This window comes from Hirundo rustica, chromosome 13 (genome assembly GCF_015227805.2).
Source record: "Hirundo rustica isolate bHirRus1 chromosome 13, bHirRus1.pri.v3, whole genome shotgun sequence".
Classification (NCBI taxonomy): domain Eukaryota; kingdom Metazoa; phylum Chordata; class Aves; order Passeriformes; family Hirundinidae; genus Hirundo; species Hirundo rustica.
In genome coordinates, this window is record NC_053462.1 from 16,907,773 (window position 1) to 16,931,943 (window position 24,171).

General features: G+C 45.3%; 1 long non-coding RNA gene across 1 annotated transcript; it reads left to right on the forward strand.

The window, feature by feature from the left end:
- The first annotated feature begins 19,061 nt into the window (after positions 1–19,061).
- On the forward strand, positions 19,062–24,038 carry LOC120758770 (uncharacterized). Its single transcript, XR_005703006.2, has 3 exons — positions 19,062–19,408; positions 22,726–22,826; positions 23,345–24,038. It is a non-coding gene; the product is annotated as an uncharacterized LOC120758770 (long non-coding RNA).
- The last annotated feature ends 133 nt before the right edge of the window (positions 24,039–24,171 follow it).

Below are 24,171 nucleotides of genomic sequence, written 5' to 3' on the forward strand. Positions count from 1 at the left end.
TTTTTTTTTCCTTCCAGATATACATATTCATAGAGCCTATGCACAACTAATGAGTTGGAAGATTAAACGATTGTGGATTAAGAACAAACCCCACTGTTCTCCTAATTTGATTGAAAGTTACTTGGTTCATCTGATTAGAATTTGGAATTCAAACCAGCTAACAGGGGGCTCCTCAGCTACCTGCAGAACCTGAGCCTGGCAGGCAGGAACAGGTTCAGGTTTCATCCAGTCCCCCCAAATTTCAGGGAGGCCGAGGGGTCTGAAGAACCACTGGAATCGCCCCTGAACTTCCAGAGGGAGCGACTGACCCAGGGCAGAAGGGCTGTGCTGCCAGGGTCAGCCACCACCCAGGATCTCCAGCCAGGATTGATTTCATGTCAGGTTTTTTTAATATTATAGCAGAGATATTACTTCTAGTCCCTGGTAAAGGACATATTACCTAAGATTCTGAGACGAGCCTTTGCTCTTGAACTGCCATGCATTCAAATATCTGACTTTTCCACACATACTGAGTTACATAATTAGCAGCCGTGATTCAACAGAGTCCTTGCCCTAAGCCCCGAGTGTCGCTGCTTTTCCCTGAGCCTGGGAGAGTTGGGCTGGTCCCAGGCCTTGGAAAGGCTGCAGCATCAGTGGGCTTGGAAAACCTTGGGAGACAAACGGCCAGGCCTCACAATAGCTGTGAGTCAGTCCCTTTGCACTCAGGTGATTTGACTTCCTGTCGCTCTGCTATCTGGGCTGCTTGTTTTGGGGAACAGATCCTTATTAATGCTGTATCTTTAACATCCTCACTTCCACCAAAGGTTCCCTGTGTGCGTTATTTTCCTGCCTTGTGCCGTGCAGCGCTTCCTCTGCTCCCCAGCCGCAGCTGCTGCTGCTCCAGCTGCCTGCGCCAGGACTTTTGGCACAGCTCCTTAATGAATGCTGCTCCAAGATGCTTGGCTTAACTTCACGGCACCCAGGAACATTTGTCCTTTCCCTCTAATCTCCTGAATTGCAGGAGGGTTCAGTATTTGGGCTTCAGATCCTGCCTGGCTTTATTCAGGTGTGGAAGAGGGGAGAGGAGAAGGTGCTGGAGGGTCTGTTTAAATATAAAGGGAAAAGATAATGGTTTGGGGCTGTGCTGTCCTAGTTCTTTCCTTCTTTCTTTTTTTTTTTTTTTTGTGCATGCATTTATTTTAACTTGTCTTTTTGAAGGGGGAGAAGGGACCACAGGGTTTGACCTGTGCATTTAACAAAAAGAGAAGACTGAATGAGAGGATTTCAAGAAGTTTTCACAGGTGTATTAAAACAGCATAAGATTCCTGTTTCCTTAATGAAAATGGGAGCAATGTGTATCCACAACAGTTATGAAACAAAGGGAACTAAGAAATGTGTTGGCATTCAAAAGAACAGGAAAGTAGCACTGTTCCTGTCACTGTTAGAAGGTTAAAATCCTGCCTGGCAGCCTATAAACTATTTAAATGATCCTACAGAAATTCCACTGACTGAATCATTTTTGGGATTTATAGCTAAATCCTTCACCCCAATTGAAGACCCAATGTACTCACAGCCCTGCCGGAAAATACACCTTAATGAGGGAAAATTGTAAAACAGGACTGGAAAAAAAAAAAAAAAAAAAAAAAAAAAAGCCCTCTTCAGCAGAGGTCCTTGCTGCACTCCTCACTCACTTCATATGGCCATTGAGATGATGGCAGCTGTGCTGCTGTGATCATATGTGACCTAGATTTTCCTCACAGTAGTCCTGTGCTCTCCCTGATCTTGTGTAGGCCTGAATGAATTGAATAGGAACATTTCTGGATGCTTTCAGAGAGCAATGATATCTTTTTCTCTCCCTCTCTTGTTCTTCAAACTGCAGCATCTGTTCCCCTTGTGGTTTTCTCCCTTTGCTCTCACTCGGTGCTCGTGAAAGAGGACAGGGCTGGCGGAGCTTTAATTTGGGAAATGGTGGATGGGGAAATCAGGGCAGGTGTGATCCCTCCTTGGTGTCCTGTCCCACAGCAAAACTCGAGTTCATGGGTTCAGCACTGTGCACAAAGGAGTGGGGGAGGCTCTAGGGAAGGTCGAGGGGTGAGACTTGCAGCACCAGGGAGCCTGAGATTCTGCACATGGCATCAAAAAAGCTTTTAGGTACTATTCACACAAAGACCTTGTGCCTGGGCTCAGAAATTACCCTATGCAAGCTCCTAATCCTCTGGGGGGGGAAGCTCAGCTCCTCAGTGCATGTCCAAGCTCTTGCAGATGCAGTTTGGCTGGATTAGTTGTGGGCAGGAATTAGCTCATGGCATTGCAGTGCCCAGCAGAATGTCTGAGACCGTCATCAGCTCTGCTGTGGAGGCCCTGGGGCCACTCTCCTCTGGACATGGCTCTTGGCTCCTCAGTTCCCAGCTCTGACACCAACGCTGCCTCTGCAGGCAAACAGAAACCCCTCTATTGGGAGGGTCTTGGTTAAGGTACAAGGAGGAAACAAAACCAGATCTGGTTTGGTTTCCCTTGGGACAGCAAGGCCTTGCATCAAAAAAGGCTGAAGTCATCTGTAGGGCAGTCTGCTCCTTCCTTCCTTATTTCCTTATTTCCTTCCTTCCTTATTTCCTTCCTTCCTTCCTTCCTTCCTTCCTTCCTTCCTTCCTTCCTTCCTTCCTTCCTTCCTTCCTTCCTTCCTTCCTTCCTTCCTTTCTTCCGTTTTTCTGTTAAGATGCAAAACTTTAAAATCAAGCAAGTAGCACTTACAGTCTGAGTCCGGTGGAAACTTTTAGATACTGTTCTGGTGGGAATAAAAATAAACACTTATTCTCTTTCTCAGTTCATATGTAGAATAAATTGTAATGATCCCATCATCTGCTGTGCAGAAAGCCGTAAGGACAACTTCTCTTTGGTGCTGTCTTCAGTTACAGAACTGTTCTGACAGTGGCGAGTGAGTGTTACAGGTGGTGGGTGGGGGTTCCTTCCGAAATTTTATATAACTCCAGTATTATCTGTTCCTGTGATTGACTTGACACATGAATTCAAAACAGTTGGAGCTTCTCTCCCACTCTGGTGTAGCAAACTGGATGTGAAAATGACACTTCCCCCTGGGAGCTGATAGTTTGCTGTTCCATGCATGGTGTTGGGTTCCTTTGTTCGCTGAATGTGGCACTTGGCAAGTGGTTTTTGCCACTTCAGGGTTGTCAGTTCTGTCTGCTAGAGGCCAAGATAAAGCTTCGCAAAAAGCCTTTCACTCCAAACAAATCTTCTCTGTAACGCACTGACTCGATGACAAAGGAGCCAGGAGCTTAGGGGTGGTTTGGATTTCTTTCCACCCCAACGTGTGCGCTCTTCCCTTGTCATGCTTTTATTTTAATGTGGTATTTCCTACCCTGCTGTAAACGCCGGGGTGGTTTTTGTCTTGTGACTCGGCGGAGCTTTGCCGCGACATTCCTTTCATAACGCGTTGCTGATAGCGCTGGATGTGCTGCTTATCAGAGGGTTTGTACCGAGAGCACTTAGATAACCCCGGCAGGGGATGCATTAGCGGCAGGAGACCTGTGTGAAGCACTGTTGTGATACGTTTGTGACCGAGGGGATGAAATACACGGGGACGAGCCCGTGGAACGCTGGAGAGTTGGGGTTTCAGCGGAGCACGGTGAGGCAGCATGTGAAGAGCGTCCCGGTCCGCAGTGGGATTGTTCCATGCGTGGGGTGACCCCGGTTACTCGTGGACAGGACGGTGCCAAGGGCGCAGGGCTGGGCAGCAGCATCTGCCCTGAGCCCAGTGAGCCGTGGGCATTGGTCATTACAAAGAGAAGCAGCAGAAATGTGAGGAGTGTTCATGCCAGTGAAGCTTGCTTGGCTTTGATTTTACTTGGAGAAAACAGATCAAATTTGTCCCAGGTGTCACAAAGGTGCCTGAGTGCTGAAATCCTCAGCGGCCGTGTCTTGATCCATCTCCGTGGAATTAGCTATGCCCGTTGATGTGAAGCTTCATTTTTCTCTGGATTTTATCCTGTTGTATTATTCCTTATGCATCAGCAACATAAGGATTCGGACATGGATTCAGAATTACTGTGCTTTCAAACTGTATGCAAATGGTCTGGCTTGATATTGATATTGATGTTTTGGCTTGGTTTCACTGGCTTCTGTAACAGAGAATGCAAATTACAAACCACCCAGAGGTACTGGATCCTCTTCTGTGCACCGGGATTTTTCCATGCAGTTTGGCAGTTGACTGAGTCCTCAGCTCCTAATGGGGGAAAGGAGGTGATGCATACACAGGAACGAGGCAAAAGCCATAATTCCTGGTCAGGCAGGACTGAAGGGTAACTTTTCTACTGGAAGGACCTCTCCTGTGTATTGTGTCAGGGCTGTCACAACCTCCAGCTGCCAGAACAACCTCCAGGGCAGTGGGATAACTCTCTTAAATGTAGGGAGACAGCAGTAGCAGGCAATGAATCTGCAAAATTGGAGATGAAGTACATGCAGTCCAACTGCAGAGCCAATTATAATCAATGTAGGTTGTTTTAGGGACTTTGCAGAAACCAGGATTTGACTTCACAAGATGAAATGAGAAATTTAACAGGGATGAAGAAAGGCGTTACCACGCTATTCATAACACTCCTTGTTAGAGGCTGCCAGCTTCTTCCTGCATAAACCGAAGGGAGCTACAGGTGATGGAAAAATAAATTGGTCCCTGTGGGCACAGTGATTTTGACTGTACATGTGTTTTAGAGATGAGGTCGATGTGCTGTGAACTGCAGGTGAAATGGCAACAGTGGTACCTGGAAACCTGGGGCTTGCCAGAGATGCTGGAGAGCTGCTCCGAGATGGTCAGGGAATAATTTTATTCAGGCTGAGTTTAAAATAAACCTTTCCAAGAACAGAGGAACTGCTTGTTGGAAGAGTAAATGGCAGATTGTGTGAATCTTTGTGAATTTCCTGTCCTCTTCTCACAGTTGTACCATGCAATGGGGGGCTTGTCAAAGCTGCAGGAGAACTTTGTGGCACAATGAAAAATTGGATGTAGTTTCCTACAGGTCAAGCCGGCTCCTCGTTGCTGGCTCATCTCCTTGTGTGCACTTTTGAAGTACTGGGTTGTATATGGTCCTGAAAAACGTCTGCAGCTTTTATCCCCCCTCCCCACACAGCTTTGGCTTCAGTCTGAAGCACAGTTATGTGAGCAGGGAGAAAACGTTCTCTAACTGAATCCATCATAAACATCGTGCCTGTCCTGTAATGGTTGGGATTGGAGGGTAACAAACTAATAAACCAAAGTCTTTTATTTCTTTCTTTTTATAGATCACATGCTGAAGGCTTCTGAGAAGCGCCTCTGTCTCCTGGCCCTGAGCTCGAAGCAGAGGTCACCTCACAGCTTGTTTTAGTCAGGGCTGATGAAGGAGAAATGCTGCTGGGTTTGCCTGGACACTCAGAGCCAGGGTAGGTTTTGATTCTTAATTGGGCAGGTCCAAAGTTTTCCATAGCTTTTCTTGTCTAAAATAGGAATATCTGGACCAGGATGCTTCTGACCACTCTTCCAAGGCTCTCTAGTTTCATTAATTGGGCTCTACACCCCCAAATTAATGACTGTGCAATGTGTTGCTGTTCTGTTCATGAGATCCACACTTGGGGTGGATTTTGGCAGTACCAGACTCTCCTTCCACTGCCTCTGAGCTCCTGCCTGGCTTTCCCCAGTCTTTACAGAACCATCCACTTATCCTGCTGGCCAACAGCTCTTCTGATCCCTGAGGAGCTGATCCATTCCCTTCGAGCTGCACAGCTCTCCCATCTCTCTTCATTCTCCTCTTTTTCTCCTCACCATCTCTGCTCTGCACAAATTGCTCTCAGAATGGAGCAGTGGATTTTGCATAGGGGAGAGATCACATAGGACAAATCTGCCAAGCTGTTGCTTCTCCCTCGGTTTGCTTCTTTCACTGTCACTTTTCTCCCCAGGCTCTGTAGCCAAAATTTTCCCTGGACTCCATAGACTGAGGACAGAGAGAGCAGGAAAATGTTGCCTCAAATTAATTCTTATCTTCAGCTCCTTTCTCATATTTCCACATTTTATGTGTCTGGATTATTGTCTTTGGGGTCAAAGGGTTTTGGTTTTTTTATACTGTGCAGATAATATGATGGTGGAATGCAACACTTGGCAAGTAGATCACCTGTGATCTTGTTTCCACAGCTTTTTTTCTTGTGCTTACATCTTGAATGTGAGGTTTGGATTTGCACATTTTCCCTCCTCTGTAGCACAGCCACCCTGGTACAAAGCATTGGCTTTGTCACGTGTAACAGGTCCTAGAAAGTTGCTTAGATCTTTATGTCTTGGCACAAATAATGTGGCAGGAGCATTTTCAATGCTGCCCTCATAATGAAGGGAGAAATTTTCACTGGAACTCTACAATCATTTTTAGAAAAGAATTTGGAGCAATAAGAGTGAGTGACAGTTCTCCCCTCAAACCTTTTCTATTAAACTGACAGAAAGGATGCCGTTTGCTTCCTTTGCAAATAAAATGAACAAAATAGTGCAAGTGATACCTGAAAATACCACATAAAAAGTGCTTGGAAAAGGCAGCCCTGGTATCTGTTGAGAAAGGACAGCATTGTTCTTATTCAGTCTCAACCATGATGAGAATCTCACCTTCCAGACCTGACTACACAACAGGCTATTTTGGGGAGAGAGTTTCTTTACATTGCCTGACTGTACAAAGCTTCCAAAAAAAAAAAAAAAAAATATATATATATATATATATATATTAAATGTGGGCAAAAGGATTGCATTCCAAAAAAAATCAGGCATGTAAATGAAAGCTCCTCAAATCTTTAAGAAATCGTCCTTAATATTATATAATAAGAAATACATAACTGCCTATTTTTACAGTAATTTTCTTTCATTTGATGACATTCAATAGTAAGATTTATTATTACCCACATGGAAAATATCCTGCCTGGGGGTGGTTGAAATAGATCTTGCAGACAAGTCATCAATCAGCTCATGTTTATCTCTTCAGAGATCAGCGATATCAGTGGCAGGAACAATTCCAGCCAATGCAAGAGTATTTTTTGATAATAAAAGGAAATGTTCGTGTGGCTTTATACGGCTTCTCTCGCCAGAGGTCACACAGCATTTTTGCAGGAGGGCTGATTTATTGAGGCTGGTTTGAAGATGAGGCAGGGAGGGCTCTGAGGTGTCCAGAGCCCTTGCCCTGACACCTCTGTGGCCACTGCTCCCTCTCTGAGAGGAGGTCTAACTTCCCTTGCAGAGGGCTTTAAGATAACACTGGTCCTCCCCGACCCACTGCTAATGAGTTCAGCTAAAAGGATTTAAGATTGATGCTGACAAAAAGATCTTTTGCATCAGCTGAATTGCATGCAAAATGATTCTTGCACTTCTAAGGAGTGAATTGTAGCTTCTAACTGAACTCTGCTATAATTCTAAAGCAGAAGATCTTGTATTTGTGTCCCTGATAGAGAGGTTTTTCATGATTTTATGACAACACTCAGAATATTTATAGGTACTGACTGCAGGGTTCAGGACAAAGATCTGTTGTCCTTGAGGCAAAATAACAGCCCTGACTTTACCTGGGATTTGCCTCTTGGTGTAATCAGTCTGGAACTAACACTGCAATTGTTACCTAACCCGTGTATGACACAAGGGGTTTGTTCCTCTCACTTTTGCTTCTTTTTCTTTGTGAAATTCAGTATTTATACTTACTGAAACAAAGAGCACTTTGAATCACAACATGAAGCGTACGGTTTTTAAAAAGTTATAAAGGGGTCTTTTTTTGTTGTTTAATTTCTATGTTTTTGTCTAAGGAAATTTACTGGAACATTCATTTCTGTTTGAGAGGAAACTTGCTCTATGTGGACAATAAAGATGTTAAGATCAGGATGAATGTCTATGGGAGATAATAATAATGAATGAAAAAATGCATCAGTCCAGCACTCACATTTTCCAGGAACTGCAAGAACTCAGTTCTGGGTTGTGTTTTAAATCTGAGCCCCATTGTTCCTGACTGGGTTCCGAGTCTGTCGGAAAGACTTCTCTTTGTTCCTCTGAGCTGCTCCAATCCGAAGCACTTGGACCAGTTCCATATTTTAAGCGAGATTTTTAAGCTGAACACGTATTTTCATTCTTCCATCTTTCCAACTAGGAGCAAAGCATCTTTCCCCCGTTTCGTGCAGAGAACATTGACACTGCCAGAAGTGATTTGACCTGGGATGAGCCCTGAGGGGACAGCCAGCAGTTATCAGTGGTACGTGAGAGGTGCCAGGAGCACATTTCTCCCCTGGGGCAGGAACATGCCTTGTGAGGCAGCACAGCCGGGGCTTCACCCGGGCACGTGTGAGCTCTGTGCTCGGGGCTGACGTGATCTGTTCTCCCCACAGATACAAGGTGGGTGAGAACATGTGTTTCCCGTCGACGCCGTGGCATTTGGTGGCAGTAATCAAATGCTTGTGGTGCCAAGGCCGGGGTTGTGTCCTTTTGCAGGTGAATGCCTCAGCCTGGTAGCACGGAGGTGTTTTTCTTCCTCTCTTTTCTTTCTCAGTCTTGATGGGATTTTTACACAAATGCCACTTCAGCTGTGAAGCTCTGAGGGTGACCTGCCCTCGGACACTCTGGCATTTGCCCCGGTTGTGTGCAGCAGCAGCCTGGGAAGCTCTTCCCGCTCACAGGCAGGATTTGTTACTGGCTAAAGTTACTCTCCTTGTAAGAGAAGTTATTTGGAAACGTGGCCTCTCACCCTTTTCATGCCCGCCAGTTATACTCCTTCCCTTTCAAAATGCCCACATAAGGTTTCCTGGCCCAGCCCAGGTTTCCTGACCCACCTCGTGTCCCTGCGGCCGTGCTCGCTCTCCAGTGTCACATCGTGTGTGAAGCCTTTCACACCACGAACCCCGAGAGCTCTGCATTCCTGTGTCACACGGCATTTGTAAACCCGGCCCTGCTATTGACAGATCGCCGGTCCGTGAGACGGCTGGGACAATACAACCTGGCAAACATTAGCCTGGAAAACACTCGGGAGCTCGTTGCCATCAGCAAACCCGGGGTCCCCGAGAGGTCGATGTCAGCGTGCGGGTGAAGCCATCCAGCAGGATGGAGTCAGGGCTCACACAGAGCATGAACTCCTCAGAGGGGACTTGGCACTGGCTGGTGCTCGAGGGCAATTGCTGGAGCAGCTTGCGAGCGGGCGGCTCGCCAGCGAGACGGGGCACGGCTGTGGGCAGCTCACGGAGCGTGCGCAGGGCAGGAGGGATGCACAGCTGGGAAACGGGAAAGGGATTTCTGTAAACTGCTGCTCCGAGGGGGAAGAGCACGTTCAGGCGATGCCAATCCGTGGAGGAGTAAAGAAATGATTTCTGGCAGCTAAGACAGGTTTTGGGTCTGGCTAAATCTGACAGAATGCTGTGGGGGAGAACTGGAGATGTCATGGTTAATGAGTATGGAAATTATATCAGTAGCTTGGCCATCTAGGTTTTAAATGTTGTCAATCTATAGCATGCAATACTTCAGTGTAACATTTTCTGGCTGCCTAGTTTAAGGCATGAAGACAGGCAGCCTCTCAGTAATGAGTCAGTATCTATAGAGAGCAAGCTGTTGATAGCAAAGCAGAAATCTTGGCTTCTCATCTCAGCAAGTTTAAATTAATCAAAAAAGATGGTGGGCAGGAGAAGAAGAGGGGTTGTTTTCTTTTGTTTTCACATTTTTGATGTACCTGACAAACTGAATTCCCCATGATTTTTCTGCCTCCCTGCTCGGCCCACGGGAGCATTAATTCCTCTCTCCTCTCCATGCACTCCAGCCCAAGAGCTGTGCAGTGACCCTCTTGCCCAGCTCATCTTGGCATCCTGGAGTGCACTTAGACTCTGCACCACAAATGCTGGGAGAAGGCAAAACCTGTTTACTGTAAACACATTCAGTCCGGCAAGGGATAATTACCGAAACTCCAGGACAAAGGTGTTGTGGATCTTTTTACTGCTGGATGGAAAGGATCCTCCTCAAGTCTAATGAGTCTGTGGCTCTTGCAGACATCCAAGTGGGCCTTGCTGTCTCCAGAAGAGACAGAAAGTAACTCTGGGAAGGCAGAGTGTGGAATCTGACACTACTGTGTAATTGAGGAAAAAGAGCTAGATGCATTATTTATGAGCAGAAGGCTGGGCTTAATGTTAACAAGTGAGAAGAGAGTGGCTTCAAAACACTGGCTTTCTGCTCTTCCCTGTAAGAAAGGCTTCTGATTTAAATTGCTTGCATTTGAGAGCAGGAGGGGAGACAGAGCTGGTATTTATACCGAGCCTTATTCCGTGTGTGTGGAGCTGTACAAGACTGAGGGAGAGGCAGGGCTTGCCCCGAGGAGAGCAGCCTCTGCTCACTCAGGCTGTGTCATAGATGCTGCCCTGGAAGGAGCTAATTCTGATCTGCTCCAGGCAAAAGATTTCACTGCAAGACAGAAGCAAGCGCAATTGCTAGTCTTTTGGCATTTCCATTGGGCAGAGACGGTTTTAAAAAGCTGAAGAATTTTCTCTGAATCACTCTGTCCACCCCATGCCCTCCCTTTGCAACCACTGCCCACTTTTGGGGTTGGATGAGTTGATTTTGTGGCTTTTGTCCTGTTATGGGTCCCCCAGCACGGTCTGCCCTGTCGGGTGTTGTAGTAGGAGCTGGAACTGGTATGAGCCATCCAGCTCAGGCTGTCACAAAATCTCACTGCAAAGGCACACAGATATGCTGGGGCTTTTGGGTCTTAGCTGTTTTCTGATTATTTTCTAAAGAAACCAGGCCTGGCTGGCTAATGAAGTTTTGCCCTTCATGATGACAACGTGTGATTATTATCAGCAAAAGATATTATGTTCCAAAGAGTACAGGATACTGAGCTGCCTTTTTTCCTAGGAAAACACAGCGTGGGCTGAGGCAGGGCAAGTCCCTCCCTGTGGAGAGATCACCTTCATAGCTGAGCAAATTATCACCTTCATCACTGTCTGCATGGCAGTCACACCTGGAGGCAGGAGCAGGAGCTTGAACTCTCCCTGGACCTTTTTGCAGCTCAGCACATCCATTAAGGACCCCAGCACAAAGGGCTAAAGGCTCTTCTTCCCACTCCGCTCAGCAGATGTACACGACACTTGCTGCAAAAGATTTCACTGCTGCTACTGCAGCCCTGCTTGGGTTGGAGTCCATGCTTGGCACGTTTGTGCTGCAAATCTGGCACCCAGCACTACTCCACTAGTATTTGTATTTGCAGAAGTTCCACGCTTTTATTTTCTGCAGGTCCCAAAAGGTAAGAGAACCTTCCATTTTCTTCTCTGTTTAAAGGTCACCAGCTTCTCCCATCCCCATTTCTGCATTAGAGCCAATGTCCTTTCCATGGTATAAGATCCTGACTCCTTCCTGCTGTGATCCCGAGCAGCCAGGATTTTGTTTCTGGGAGGAAAATTAGCTCAGTGGGATGAGAATAACTAGGCCTCTGTAAAGTCAGGAAGCAAGAAGTGAACAGCATTGCACTGGAACTGATGGGGAAAAAGCACTCTGTTCCTCGATTTCTAACACTGGCTCATTGATTCTCCTCTTGGTTCAATCAGCAGTTACTGCCTCTCCTTAATCCAGGTTCATAACTTCTTAGTGGAGCAGGTTCTTAACAGAAACACCCCTGAGAAATCATAACAACAGGCTGCAGGGCAGGCTGAAGAACACTGGGATCTTGCCTGCATCCCAGAAGGAAGCATCGAGCAGGGAATTGCTGTTTCCAGTGGGGTTCCCAGGTTTGTGGCTGCACGGTTTTGTGTGAGTGTCCAGAGGGGCCAGCAGACCTCGACCTGAGTGCTGAAAACGAGTAGCACCTTTTTTCTAAGGAGTACTGCTAAGTTTTCCCTATCCCCAGGCTTCTCACCGCAAAGAAGGTAAGGGCAGGAAGGACTAATGAATAAAGATGATTTTTGTAAAGGTGGGATTGGAAGAGGAGAGGCTGGAGGGGAGGCACAGCGATGGGGGAGGAGGGAGGCAGCCCGTGCGGGGATTAGTGAGTCATGCAAGCACTGACTCACGGGCGAGATGATCGCTCTGCTGTTCCCTTTCTGCTGAGGAATAGTCAGTCAACACAACTTTATTCTGCAAGCTCCCGGCTTGGAGAGTGAGGTGTACAAGGGAGGGAGCTGGAGACCGTGAAGCACTGGAGTGGGAGGCAGGGCTGAGCCCTGGAGCACAGCCTGAAGTCGGTGCTGAGGCTCCCTGCAGCAGCTGCAGGGGAGAGTTCCCCGAGCACGGGCTGGATGTGGAACAGAGGCTCAGCTCCTGCAGCCAGGCTGGGGTCGGCACTGGGGTTTAGTTCTCTCTGCTGCAGGGTCGAGGCTCAGGTGCTGCCAGCGCTGCTGCTCCCAACGAGCACACAAACTCCTTGGAGCCAGACTTGGAGTGTGCCAGCTGGGACAGGTGTCACCTGGCAGAAATGTCACTTGGGAGAGTTGTCACCCCGCTCCCCTGTGGACACTTAGGCACAATCAATGGGGATGCAGTTCTGGTGTTTGTTCTCTCTTGCCCAGCTCATTATGCTTGACAGATGCGGGCAGCCATCACTGAATCTGTATTATCTGCAGATTTCTAAGAGAAAATATATCTTTTTACCCATTGTGTACACAGGAGAGTGATTCTGCAGGGCTGAGGAGAGGGACCAGAGGGCCCACATGGTTTCTTCCTCTCTGAGAAAAAGAAGAAAGAAAATGTGTCAGAAGAATTCAAAATGACCCCAAAAGCTGATTCTCACTCAGATTGTTGCAGCTTTCGTATAGATGAAGTGCAGAGAGCCCTGATGCACAGAGTGGTGCTGCCAGGATTTTTGGGGCACTGAAAGGCTCCAGGTGTGTCAGCGTTGAGGGCAGGGGCTGGAACTGCCCAGCACAGCCAGTGCCCACACCTGGGAGCACAAACTGGGAGAGCAGTTCCAAGTCAGAGCTGCAATTTTCTTTTGCTTTACAGGTTTTATGTTGGTAATGTGAAGTAATTAATGAACCAGAGCAGTGCTGCAGAGGGGGAATAATTTTAATGCTCCTTTTAAAGAGGCTACTAAATCAATGGGGCAGTTTAAAAAGGAATGATAGCCTGGAGATTAGGAGACTTAATTCGAGAAATTAGGCAGGGTTTTGAGAGTGATCGAATCTCAAGTAGGCAGGTACTTCATGAACTGCTGGGTGGGCATTTGCATGTTCAGCACACACTGGCAAAGGCAGGACTGACTGAGATTAGGCCTGACTGCTCAGACTGGGACACCGTGCTCAGACGTGAAGGTCCCCAGCACCTGGAAAAGACACTGAGAGATTGTGAAGCACACGCTACGCTCCTGCTTCCCACTGTGCAGGAGCAGTATTTTTCCACTCCTGTCACAGGTCTTCTGACTACCAGGCTCCTAAGTGATGTCTACATGGGCTTTTGTAGGCAGATACGAGCTTACTCTGGCTGCAGGCCAAGAGAACCAGAAGCCACGGAGCTGCAGCTAATGTGTTACATGCCCAAATTACTGTGGCCTGCTGAGAGGCAGGATATTAGCTTGGGCTCAGGGCTCTGGCCAGCTCAGACCATGAGTGGAATAAGTTTTCCTCTGTGTGCAGAAAAGCATGGAGACAAGGATAGACAACTTGTATAGGATTCAGAAAGCCATTTTTACCCCGGCTCAGGTGGGTTAGCTGGGCCCAGGAAGATCGGGCAGACACAACTCCCTGTGCACCCTGCCCCAAGCACAAAGAGCAGCACCACATGGTTGGCCTCAGAGCCAGCCAGCTCCTCCTGGCCAAGGAAAACTGCTTTGGGAGCTGCATCCAAATTCTGTGGGCCTCCAGTTGGCTCTCCCTGTCGTAGGCATACCCAGCGTTTCTCTTCTGTTTTGGATGGCAGGGACTCGCTGTGGACAGGGAGGGTTTGAATTCTGTCCTCACTGGCTCTGTGACTTTCTGCAGGAAAATGTTTGTACAATGTGACACCTGATGGACCGTGGTGAGCTCTGAAGGTGGATAGGCACCTACATGTGTCCAATCTGAACTAAGATGAAAGGCTGCCTCCATTTTAAATGCATATATTGGCTAGATGGGTTAGCAGATATTTTTTTATTCCTAAATTTTTTTACTTGTCTCGATTTCGGAGACCGCTTTGCATGAGAAATTTCACCATGTATTACTGTTTAATGTTAATGGAAGAGGAACTCTGTGCGTGTGTGTACATATGTACACACGCAGTGCACAAGAAAACAGGGATGTTTACACGGAAGTATACACCCAAAATTTAGTCTTGGTTATCTTAGAATGATACATAAAGGTATTGAGGATTCACAGCAAAAAAACTGTGCTAGGCAGTGTCATGGTGCGGTGAAGCATTTTAAAAGCAGGAATTTGAGTAACTGTCTCAGTTACTGAGGACAGAACCATAATTTGAGCAGGAAAAATCTTTAATTAAAACAGACCCATCAGGTGAAATCCTGGCCCTCTCACGGTCAACGGCACGACTCCGACTGATCCTTCATGGAATCAGGATTTTGCTCGGATCTTGTGACTTCTGCCTTTTCTGAATCTGAGGCATTAGTTCTCGAACAGAATATATAAGCTAAAAATGGAAAACTGCCTGACCTAAAATAGTTTGACATCCATATCATAGTGCTTATTGTCTGAGAGTACATCTAAATGACATGTTGATTAATCCTGAAGTGAGGAAAATGCGATTCGTTGGAGAGAATTGGGATTGTACCAATAATTCAGTACCAGAAGCTACACAGCCATCAACTCAGTGTGCAACGTTTCCAGGAAAACTTTATTTGCAAGCTGTCAGATTCATCTGCCATTTTCCCAGCGACTTTGGTTCCCTTCTGAGTGGCCTGGACGAAATGCTCCAATCCAGTTCGTGTGGGCTATCAGCTACTTTGCTAAAGCAACTTTCCCTCTGCCTTTTACTGAAAACAAAACAGTCACATCAAGTCAGGTTGCTGTGAGTAGCTCTTAAGAGAGATGTCGGCTGCACTTAGTGCACAGCTGGGGCCAAAGTGAAGCTGTGTAAGTGCCTGAGCTGTTCAGCTGGAAATTACATCTTGTGCAGGAACCTAAATGTCAAGTTCCCCAGTCCCCCTCACAGCCAGAGCTCCAGCAACTCCCCTTTTCCCATGACTCTTCTTCCCTTTCCTACAGATGTAGCTGTAGCTGTGTTTTCCTTCAGACACAATAAATCTTATATGGGAATGCCACAATGCAAAGCAAAGCGAGCTGTCACCCAGGACTTCAGATGACACTTAGCCACATTAACGAGTAAACAAAGCCCACAGGAAAGATGCCTTTTGAAATGCACTGTTTGTGTCAGCAGTGCTAAAACTAACGAACCAAAACAATGAGGGGGAAAAGGGGAATCATCAGATGCACCTAAAGCTATAGGCTATGAAGTCAGATCGGCTGAGAGCAGCTCAAATACAAGCAAATCATTGGGACAGTACATAAATTATGATTTCCATAAGCAGTAAGACAGCGAATACTCCCAGCCTTGTGATGGGAGGAGAGCACTAAAAGAAAGGCTAAATGTAACCATGTGAAAAGAAGAGAGCAGGAATGAATGTGCTTCTTATTTTGGAACCTTCTCATGGCAAACAAGCAAAGCTGGAGCCAAAATCTCCAGGACACAGAAGGAAGTTGGAACTGTTACCCCAGCGCATGGCTCACGAGAGAGCTGGCACGGAGAGAGGGATCAGCTCTGCATTGTTCAGAAGGAGCCTCACAGAGCATGCAGGATAACATGCATCCCCAGGGCCTTTGGAGGCAACCACTATCAACAGTCAGTGGAATCAGTCCAAAGTCAGAGAAATGTTACTGAATTATAATTTCACTCTCGATGATGGAGGAGCAAAGCTGTGCACCAGAAGGAAAGAAATAAACCGATGGTAGGGTGTAGAAATGGTGCTGTGGAAATGGCTTTGCTTTGCTTGCTGTAGGTATTTACTCGTCCATTGAAGCAGTTCTTAAGCAATAATCCTCTGAAGGAACCTTTCGGATCGCTGACATGGTGAGAGGAAACCAGTTTTAGCTACAGTTCTTATACTCGTGGTTGCTTCATGTTGATACAAAAAGTGCTCGGTCTTGAATTAACAATAGTTGTGGTTTAGGTTTTCTTCTTTCAGTGATCCCTAAATTATGCCTGCCTGAACAATTTGGTACTAGAGGCAGAATAAACATCATCTCTTAATAGCTGGATTTTTAAGGTTAAAATTGAGGCTAAGTACATAATATTTATCTTCTTCTGAAGAAAGCATGCGTACCCCGGTTAAGGGGGAAGATGAGAACCATGTCTGTGAGAGCAATGGCTGATGGCTTAGTTCTGCATGATAAAATAAATAACTTCGATTAACTTCAAGCTCCAGTACCTCAGATGTTTGTTGTCACAGAGGAGCAGCTTGGCTGATTGGCAGCTCTGGTTTAGTCGACATGTGTTAACAGAAATTGCTCAATTTACATGGAGTACTTCAATCTGCTGTTTTAGGAGTTTTTGTCTTACTTAGACTGGCATTTCAGCATTTGAATAGATGGAGGACTTGTAAGGGTCATTAAAGAAATTGCTAAAGCTTCTGCAAATGCTTGGGCCAGATTGCTGACTGAGACGCAGAGCATGCACGTGTCACTGCAGATACTTCCCAGATAATGGTGCTGATTGAGATTTTAATCTGGACAGAGTGCTGGAGGCAACTTTCTTTCCAACACTCAATTATCCTGATAATAATATGCTTATTTCTTTCCTGTGTTCAAAATGTGTGGTCTGCTGCAACTGTGCGGTGTGAGTACAGTGCTGTACGGAGGGGAAAAAATCCGGGAGCACAAGTGACTCCCCGGCAAAGGGCACTGACAGCACAGTCCCACGGTGTGCGGGGCGATGTATTTTTACTGTGAATGAGCTGAGTAACCACCCTGAGAAAGGGCTGCATTCCTTCCCACAGGCTGCAGGACAACTCCTTGGTTCTCAACAGCCACAGAGGAATAAATCTGGAGCACAGCCTGCAGCCAGGACTATGTAGCGTGTTGGAGGGGCAAGATTATCATTTGACTGCGCGTTTGCATCTTGTATCCTCCCTGGTGGGATGCTGATCCATAACAGAGTCTTCTAAAATCTCACACAGCACAAAGAATCCAGACGAGTTTCCCACGGACACTCTCCATGAAAGAATTTCTTAGAAGAAATAACTCAGCCAGGAAATGGGAACTAGGGGGCCAAATTCCTTCATTCAAATCCATCTCCCTTTGAAAAGGATTTTAAAAATTGTCCCTCTATGACTAATCCCAGCTATACTTCCTTAATTTCTAGGGAAGCAACAGTTTCTAGAGATGAAGGGTAAAGCCATTTGAAGAAATCAAGCTTTATTTGCTTTTTATTAATTAGAGAATTTTCTGCTAGATCAAATTACTAAAAACACTTTGGTTATTAAAATTTATGAAAACTAGCTTTATTTTTCAGCCTCTGTATCATCTTCTGATCCTTAACACTTTTCATCACGCTCAAGGAATGAAAACAAACTCAGTTGTTTTGTGTTTGTTCACAATTGGTTTTTACCAGGGCTGTTAGGGTTGTTACATATTTGTTATGAAGTGGTGGCAGAGCACACATTTCTGAGACAACACAGAATATTCACCCTCACTTTCTGCAGGTTACAACCCCAAACGAGTGTCCCAAACCTGGCAGGAGAGCCAGGGAAGGTTCTGCTGCTTCCACAGCTCCCTCTGTCCCTCTCTGATTGTTGTCTGCAGGGATAGCTGCGAATTTGACTCACTTGCTTTATGCGTCCAGTTGTGTTTGTTGTTTGAAGTGAATGCACATGCCCTAAAGCAAGGAACATTAGGCTTTTGGCTTTTTATGAGTAGTTGAAAGTCTTTCCATATATGTTAGATTCAGCTGCATTGAATTTAGTTCAGCTAGTGCTGGGTCAATTTGCTTTAAATGCATCCCTAACTGACTTGCACCGAGCCGAGCTAACACCTGATTTATGCTCTCAGTTATCAGATTTATGCTCTCAGTTATCCCACTTTGACCAGGAGCTCGGGGATGCTGTTGGATGCCAGCCCCCTAAGGAATCACCGCACGCAGCATTCCTGTCCTTAGCCCGCAGCAAACGTGAGCTCCGTGTGTCAGCGCGACCTCAGGCCAAGAAAAAGAGAAGCCTGGACGCGTTTCTTCCATCGCCGATCGCCACGGGCTAAGAGCAAACGCACACGGTCAATTAGCGAGGCTCAGCTGATGCGCGGTGAGTTGTCAGGCACGTCAGGGCCTGAATGAGATCGCTCATTCATGGATTCAGCCCCTGAAAGTATCCTTTTAAAGTGCTGTTATATAAACAAGTGTAACTATGGCCGTGGACGCGCGGACAAATTAGTGTGGGGATAAGGAACCTTTATGTGTCAGCTGTTCCCATATGCAAACCTGCCTGAGAGCGGGTGAGCTGAGGTAGCCTCTCCTCCTCTCCCCAGGGGGAAGGTACAGCCCGGGGCATGGCAAATTCAGAGCTTGGCTTCCTCGGCAGTGATGGCTTTAACCGAGTTTAGATCAGTTCAGCTTGGCTAAAGGGTAGTAAAACAGATTTAAGCCACTTTTACACCAGTTAAACTGTACCTATTGTGTATTTTACTCATTTGCTCAAATGGTGCAGTTGTGCAGGTCTTTGAATCAATAAGAGACTCTCCATTGACTAGAGCAGTGTTTTATGCAGAAGTTTGAAGGCCTTTCATTTTAGAATCTAAAGATGGGCTTGCATCTTAAACCAACCACAAGACAACAAAGAGAAACCCCACAATCCCAAATTTCCAGCTTTCCTCCCAAATAACACTCTGTTTCTTACTCTGCCCTGTGGGAGAGGGTCATGCTTTCTAAGAAGAAATTTGCTTCTTACCAGCATGGAACACGATAGGATTTGCTAAATTGAAATTAAAGTTTCAAAAGCTCCAAACACAGTATGTGCTTGGACCCTTCGAAACTGTGACCGAGAGCAATGAAAACGCAGGATCAAACACCGAAACTTTGGGTGACTTTTCTTTTTAACTCAAAAACTTGAATTCAATCTCAGTTCACCTTTACTTTCATATAACAGAAAGGAAGACATTTGATTAGGTTATGTGAGATCACATGGATGGATTCAACACATGGCTGCAGGACCAGGCATTATTATCTTGGACACATTTTGAACACTGCTTCTCACTCTGCTATCAGCCACCGCCACCTCTGCAGTAATGTGACAGCAAGAGAAAAAGGATGGGAAGGCGATAAAGTTTGCCCACGCAAGGAGAAAAGAACTTTCTGTCCAAAGCCAGCTGGCTTGGCTTGGGAATGAAATGGCATTTCAGTGAGAGGTGACCTGTTTACATGAGCTTTGTCTCAGAACGCTTGTCCTCGGTGCCACAGTGGGCTCTGAGATGCAGTTTCTCGTCGAGTACCCGCAGAAAACAGGTGAGCTGTCTCCGTGCCAGTTTGTCTTCTAAACTGTTTGACAGATAAGAAACCATCCTCAGAGATTGCAACAAATGTGCTGCCGCATTTCATGGTAAGAACCGAGCATATTTTTAGTAAAGGGTTGAGAAAGTATGCAATAATCCTAAATCACAGCCAAGAAAACCACAAACCCCGTAACAAATGCCTGTTCGGATTCAGAGCTCAGAAACGTGCACCAGTTGATCCACGTCAACGCTCCGGGGAAAATTTTAAGCTTCCTTTTCCAAACTCCAAGAGAGAATCCATGACTTTTTTGCCTTTACCTGGAAGGGCCAGGGGGGAGCAGGGAAGCTGCTGGGTGCTTTTTATCTTGTGGGACACAGACCAGCCATCCTACATGTGCCCCCAAAGAAATCAATAGGACGTGCACCAATGATATATTTGTACTGAGGAGTCTGTTCACCATTATAAAACCCCAAAATGTACCTTGCAAAGTGCCCAAGTTTAATGCTTAAACTTTATTCCGTAAGTTAACTGCTTTAGAGGTTTCTTTGTTGTGCCTTGTACACTCTTAGATCCTGCAGAGCCACCCTGGGCTCTGGATATGAAGGCTACCAGATCAGGATGAAAAATGTCCCTCTTTGTGTTGCAGTTTGGTCAGTGAGTTTAAAGTGAAGCAGACGAAATGCAGGAAAAATAACACTTAAACTCGGATTTTAAGAGCAGCTTTAGCTGATTGCAGAGGGAGCTGAGGGTGCCCTGCACAAGTCAGGAGAAACTTATCTGGCTTTTAAGAGTTCCACAAGTCTTTTGTCACTTGAAGAGACCCCATCGACTTCAAATCTACTTTAAAAAAGTAGTTCAAAAATGTTTCAGGTATTATGGTCTCCTATATCTATTTCTGTCCCTTTTGTTTCCTAACAGCATGAGATACTGACCACACATACTGCTGTCAAATATAGAAATTAAACTTACAGAAAAAAGGAGCCATTTTTTCTTTAATCTCTTGGAAATTTTTCCAGACTAAAGCATAGTTCTTAAATCGATAATATCCCTTTAAGAATTTATTTGCCAGGTAATGTTAGAAGAAAAGAGGCTTTAAGGTCAGTTTGAACATTAAAAAGACCCCCTTTAAAATAAATTTCAAATCTATATTGGAGATAATGGCAAGCAGTATTTGAACAGCTCTCCAAATTAAAAAATATATTCTACACCTTAAAAATGCAAATAGCTTTAAAATCCTTTTAAGTGATTTCCTGCTCCTTGGAAAAAGGTCAAGATTTAACCTAAGAAATACTTTGTTGCATAAAAATAATACATATAGTTCAGTGTTGCAATATATAATATGTATAAAGCTACAAAATTATTAACAGATGAGGGCCTGTAAGTTTTGAATAATGCAGTAAACATGATTTTTTTGAGGGGCGAAATAACACAATGCCGTCAGAAGAGAAAATTACATTTTAATAATGAAAATATTGAACATAACTACTTTTCTTTAGATCTGCTAAGCAATCTGTGTGTTCCCTATGAGATGTCAAACTATGGAGTGCATATGAAGTCTTTGCTCCCTCTATAAATATACATGTGCACGACACATTGCTAACAGCAGCCAGCGAGTGCTGGGGAAATACAGCAACAATGAAGTTCCTGAGAGAGGCTTATTTTTTCAAGTTATTAAAAGAAGGTGGCAAGCGTTCATGAGGATATGAAAATTTAAAGCCGTCTGCAGGAAACTCTGAAAACCTCTGGTTAAGGCTGCTGCCAAAAAATCTCAGCTATGTTATGTCAGAATGTTTAATTGCAAGCTGCAACTTTAATGAATGGAAAGATATGGCAAAAGCAGGAAGTTTCTGAGGCAACATGGAGCAACCATGAAAATAAAATACCAAAGGTTGTAATCTCGAGTGCTGTTGGAAGCAGGAATTTCCATCCACGCTCTGCCTCCTTTCCCCGCTGTGCAGGGTTTGCCAGCTGAGGGGAGAGGTAAAAGGCTCTGGATATCATCTCCTGGGCTCAAGGCAGCACTTGTTATGTCAATGTGAACAAGTCAACTTCTTAGCATTTGTCATTATGGGTGTTTACAGAAGTGCAGCTTAGGAATGAGGGGAGGAAAGGCAAATGTCAGAGTGCATTAAATAACGTATTTTCTTTACTTTCCAAGAAGCTCGCTCACAGCATGATGTTGCTATTTATATCGCATCTCCCAAACCCAGCTGTTGGTTCATGTTAACGTGCAGAATGGTGAGAAAATCCCGGCAGAAGAGTGTGAATCCCAGGGAGACTTGTGAGGACCTATAAAATATCACAGATTTTGCTGAGGTATGGGCCAGGTGTGCCCTCGGTGAGGCAGTACCAGCATTTCCCCTGTTGATCCTCCAGTGTTAGAACACCAAGAGCAAAGCAAAAAGTAAAGTTCCAAGTGCTGCAGCAGAAAACTTCAGGGAATTGAGCTCGCACCCCTGGCTGGAAGAGTTTGAAGGAGTCCTTTTACCTGTAACTCAAAACTAGCAAATACACTGTACACCCACATAACAGCATTCTTAGACAAGCTGTGTCTGATCTAATCTTATGTACCTTGGCCACAAGTTTTGGAAAAACAAATATACCCAAGGCAATCAGATTAGTGAATATACCGTATAATGATGTGGAAATACGAGTGGTTTACAGAGAGCAGTTTATGGGACGGATTGAGTGAATTTAATTCAAGCATTGTCAGGCGACTTGGACTTCAGGAAAATAAGGAAATCTTGATTTTATCTGTGTGTAGTGGAGCATCAGAGCCAAAGTGTGTAGCAGCAGCACTCCTAAACACAGACAGGGAGCTCAGGGGAGTTTGTTCCCAGCCAGCTCCCCGAGAGGACAGGCAGTATTTGTGCTGAGGTGACCACGGGGTTAACAGGGTTACCCAAAGCCTTAATGGCCAAGAACCATTATCTGCTCCTCTCTGATTTCCTGCTCCCTAGGTGGGAGTCCCCGCTGCCCCTCTCCTTTGTTTCTAATGTGAGTTCCCATCCTGAAATGCTGTGAGTACAATTCGGTTTTGTTGCAATCAGTAGTCCTTTACAAAATCTTCATTCACAGAGTGTTTCCCCCATTGTAAGTGGAACAATATTAGGAATTAATCTGGCCTGCGATTTGTAGGAACCTTGTTCTGAAAACCTTGTTCTTAGACACCCCCCCTTTCCCTTTGAAGGGTAACTTAATTGTTTGGCCAACATGCAAGAGCTACATAATATCCCCTACTCCTCTTAGCTATGACTTTAAAAGTCCTGCATTTTGGTTTTATGTAATGTTCACCTCTAGAAGCATGAGGCTCAGATTCTCTTCTCCAGGACACAAGATGAAAAAACTGATTTCTGGAATATAAGGAGCATTTGAAAGGAGGAAAAACCATGGTACATCTCTGGAGTGAAACACAAGAAGGTCCTAAAATGTGAGTTGAAAGTTAGTAGAGACATGATTTTGGTGGTAGTTCCTCCAAAATACCTTGAATGGGTGGGTGGAAATGCACTGGAATAGAGATGCAAGGGAAAGCTTTATTGCCATAACAACTGCTGGATGATGACTCTATTCAACTCTGAGGCTATTTAGTTAAAATTAAGAACACTGCTATCTTTTCCCCATATCTTTCTGTATGTTTGCTACTGCTCTGAGTTTATTTCTCTTTGGATACCATGGAAATTGCAGTGCCTGCTATTTGGCCAAGGGAAGAGATTTCAGGGGGCTCTTTTTAGTCTCTGGGTTGTACATAAGATGGGCAGAAATGCAGTCAGTGGTTGTTCCCTTTTCTCTCAGGAGTGATCCTGGCAGATGCTTGTGGTAATTTTTCCCTTGTCATATTGACACTCCAGTGTGATGTTCTCTGGGGTTTTCTTATGTTGCTGCTTCTACAGCCTTACTAAGATTGCAATTTTTCCTCTGCAATGTGCATTTTTTCTTTATTATCTACAGTTTTGCACCCTTTGTATCATCCATGTGAATTTGGCCTTTGCAGTTGTCCTGGAAATTAAACCCAACTCGGCACCATCGGGTCAGGCAGTGATTTCAGTGATTTTGATGCACCAATTCTTCTGACTTCATTCATGTCAGCCTGAGGGGTGACATTTTTCACTCACTGTGACACGTCAGGACACCTGTGCCCTCCCCACCAGTCCCAGGAGGGTTCTGCAGGAGCAGATGTGGCAGCACATCAGCACACATGGCAAACAACATCTGCAATTTCAACTGCAACCTGGATTCTGCGCTTCCTTTTCTCAATTGTTACACAGGGCAGTGCTTCCATCAGGGCAGGAAAGCATTTCGGTAGGAAGGAGGCTGCTCTGTGCCCCTGAAGTATTGTTTGCAAGGCTCATAGAGAAATCCCTTGAGCAAAACATGCTCTGCTTATTTTCGTGGTGCCACTGAAAAGGACAGATTAGAACCAATTATTTATCTCTTTGGCTTCCTGCTCTTATTTTTTGCCATCTTGGAATAATATGTACTGAAAATAATTCACGAGTACGTCTAGAAGTCCTTGCTCAGGCCTTGCTTCAGTGTCTTACTCAGATTCCCACTGACTTTTATAACTTAAATATTCATTATTTTATCTTAACATCTTCTCAGCATATTGCTGTCATGAGAGGATTTCAGGGTATTAATCATTAGATCCTAGTAATAGACCTTACAGGTATTATGGATGATAGGTACAGCGAGGAAGAAGAGAATAAATCATATTCATATGAAAATCAATGACATTTGGACTGTTCATGTTGATATTGAAAGAAAACTGTGTGTATTTG